The sequence below is a fragment of the Gastrolobium bilobum genome, unplaced genomic scaffold (assembly GCF_033153095.1).
Source record: "Gastrolobium bilobum isolate Gb01-03AN ecotype WA unplaced genomic scaffold, APGP_CSIRO_Gbil_v1 utg107292, whole genome shotgun sequence".
NCBI lineage: Eukaryota > Viridiplantae > Streptophyta > Magnoliopsida > Fabales > Fabaceae > Gastrolobium > Gastrolobium bilobum.
This window is the reverse complement of record NW_026896223.1, coordinates 1-3936: the sequence shown is the minus strand read 5'-3', so window position 1 is coordinate 3936 and position 3936 is coordinate 1.

Below are 3936 nucleotides of genomic sequence, written 5' to 3'. Positions count from 1 at the left end.
GGGCACTTTATTTAGGCTGCAATATTTTATGAAATGGTTTTGTCTGAATCATTGTAAAATATTGGTGTGAGTTAACATTCACATTGAAAGGATCAAGGAGAGATTTGATTAAGGTTGTTTTTCTGTCATAAGGTATCAAATCTCTAGTTAACTATAGTTATGTAATTGCTCTTAATCCTGAGTTTATTATAAATAGGTAATCAAGTAGTTTTCATTCTTTGATTTACCAACGGGTGAGGTTCGATCTATTGACGGCCAATAACTCGGTATTTTGGGAGTGAGATTATTTGATTATCGGTATTTATGAGATAAACAACATGGAATTTGTAGGATATGTCCCCTTGATATGTTTCAGTACTTGGATATTAAAGACACTGGCCAGTGCATGTAATCCATTAGAGAAACTATCATAGTCAATGGAATAAATAATTGATTGAGTTACAGAAAACTTGTCAATCAATTATAGACATTCTACAAAGGGGCGATGCATATTCATGTTATAAGTGTTGTTAATCTTGGAGTTCAAGTTCGGGCTTTTAGTGGAGTAGCACCGAATTAGATAATCATTCGTTGATTATCAGGAGCCTTGATTAATAACAGATGGTAGATCCCCAAGCTAGCTTGAGACAAGGGATGGGGTATTTTTCGGATAGATGATGACTTATGGGTTACATGATCTTGGGTTTTACGACTCAAGTTTGTATCCAAAAGAGCAAGTGGGAGATTGTTGGGTTTGCTCTTTTACTAAAGCCCAAATGGGTTATTAGTATGAGAAGAGCCCAAGGAACCTAGAGCCCAATGAGCTAGGGTTTCTTGGAATCCATATAAATAGTACCTCTTAAATCATTAGCCTCCAGAGGTCTTTTTTGTGAGAAAGAGGCAAGCTCAGAATCTAATCAGTGCCCACACACTTCCCCTTCCTCCTCGAGAGATAGTTTGGAAGATCTTCCACAGTCCAGCTTCAAGGAGGTTGTTCGTGCTGCGGCGCTGAGGCGAGCTGTTCGTGAAGAGGAATCCTACAAGGGAAGATTCTACACGAGACCTGCGCACCGAGAGGTAATTGTGAAACAAGGATGATTCGGTAAGCATACCAATGTACTAGGTCCTAAACCGCTTCCGCATAAATCTAAGATTTCCTTCATGTTGAATATGTCAACAGAGGAAAGCTTTACCCTCAATGTGTTCCTTCTTGAAGAAAGAAGGAATAATGTGGTCGTTTGCATTTGCAAATTTAAATTCCTATTATGTTATTTATTATTAATTAGTAAGTACCAACTAAGTTATTTAGAACTAGGGGAACCAATGCATATTCGTGTTGCTAGTCTAATTTTTTTTTTTGAATAAACTATGGTCTTTTTGTTTTGTTTTATTTCTAATGTTAGTTTTGCAATGAATGGATCGAGATGTGAAGAAGAAAAATAGATATATAACAAAGATAAAATGAATGCTCAAAGCATATATAATAAACATATTGTTGGGTAATGGATGAAATATAACGAAATCTTAATCATTTGTTAATTAAATCAAGAGATTTTATATAATTTTAAAGTTTAGCTGCCTATTATAATAGAGATTTTTTTTGGTTTTGATAGGATTCTGTCCAGTATTAAGAAATTTAATCATTTGTTATATTTGCCATAAAAAGAGACTTATTAACTTGTATTCTTTTGATTTTTAATTTTTTTAATTAATTATATATGTCTTTTTTTTAAAATTTGACATAAATTTAAATAAAATAATTATAGTTTAATAAATTAAAGTGAATTTTTAAATATAAAAAATATTTATTTCAATAACCAACCTAAAGACCTCTTAGTACAAGAGCAAATATTATCTAATATTAGGTATTTAAACTTTTTATATAAAAATTAATTTGTCCTACTATATCTTTTCACGGACAAAGAATAACGGTAAATTTTATCAATAATTTTTATTTTGTTTAAAACAAGTGAAAATATTAAAACTGTGTTATTTATTCCCTATAAATTATATATAAAAAATTCACTAAATGGGAATCCAAAAATATCACCTCTTGATAAAAAAAAGTTAAAAGCTTCCTGAAAGAGCTTTTTTTAAGTTATATTTCAACATTTTGAAATTCTCATATTTATTTTTTTATTTTACTCTTATTTTAAAATTTTATTTATAAATTTTATTATTTATCCTAATAACAAATTATTTCATCTCCTTTCCTTCAAAACTCTAAAAGAACTTTATATAATTACCAAATAGCTTCAAAGAAAAATTGAACATTTTTTTAACTCTAACAAAAGTAATTAACTTTTATTCACAATTTTAATTCCAAGAAATCTTATTTTCTCAGAAAATTTTTAAGAATCCGTTAGCTGTTAATTTTAACTTCCTAGCAAAACTAAGAATCAACTTCACAAAAAAAACTCAAATTATGTTGTTAAAACAAAAACCACAGTTTTAACGTCCAAAAAAAGTCATAAATCACAACAACAATTTATAAAAATTTACATTTAAGTCACTCTCAAAATCAAAATATTCAAACTAAATTGTATATATTTCAATAGATCTAACAAACAAATGTATACTATGTAAATTAAAATAATTACATGAATCTACCAAACACAACATGATACTTGTAGTAGCCAAAAATTTCTCATCATGTTCACTCCTCTGCAAATACAATTTCAATGTTACGTAAGTAGGCAAATAATTTGTAAATGTAGAAAACAAAAAATAAGATTAAAGAAGAGAAACAAAAAAGATTAAGAAACAAAAAACCTTGGGAAGGTTATACTTACTACAATTTTTTCTTACTACCAAATCCTAACCGTTGATTTTCGTAAATCTAACAGCTATAATTTACTGATAATTAATAATTAATTAATAAGTTTGATCCAATAAATTATAATCGTTAGATTGACGGAAATCAGCGGTTAAAATTTGATAGTAAGAAAAAAAAATAGTAAGTATAACCTCTCCCAAAAATCTAACATGCTGAGATGTTGGTTTCTCCTACGTGACAAATAAAGTTAGATTTTTATTAAAATTTAATCAAATATAATTGAATTATATAAGAATGTTAGTTGATTAAATTTATATTTTTTTCAAGTCATACTTATTTTATTTTATTTAAAATAAATAGTACAATACAGGCCAATCTGTATGCTTATAGGCCAGGCCTTGTAAAAGTGGGCATATCGCCTATTTATTAAAAAAGCTTTTTCCAAGGCCGAAGCCTGGCTTATTTTACAAAATATACTAGGTCAGATCTGACTTAACGTAGGCTGAGGTGTAGGACCATGTGGGCCGGCTCAGCCCAATTTCACCCCAAATCATTTCCTGGGTTCCTTTTGTAGAGCTCTTGACGAATGCAATATTTCTTCCATATGATATATGTAGTTGCTAATTTTATGACGTCCTTATTAGGCTTTTTTATTGTTTACTGATTAGTAAGGATGTAAATGGGTCGGACGGGGCTAAGCTTTGCATTAAATAGATTAGCTTTGTGTAAAATAATTTAAGTTTGACCTGGTCTATTAACCTTGTGTAGATCCAAATTATAATTTTGGCTTGACCTATATTTAAAAAATAAAAATCTTGGCCCAGACAAGTTAGCTTGTTTAAGCTTATTATACGTTCAATAATTAAAAAAGTAATTAAAGTAATAGTATTTTATTATTTAAAATCATTAAAATAGTAATTTTATTTAAAATAAATAATATGATATAGGCCGACTTGCAGATTTACAGGTCCGGCATGTAAAAGAAAGTCTATGACCTTCTTTCTAAATATACTTTTTTAAAGCTTGAGTCTATTCTATTTGACTATATATAATAGGCCGAATCCGACGTGATATAAAATGTACCCCTTAAATCACCTGATCCATTTACACCTTTTACTTATTATTACTTAGCTATGAAGAATTTAAACGAGAAATTGGCATGTTAATCTTTCCACCTGAAT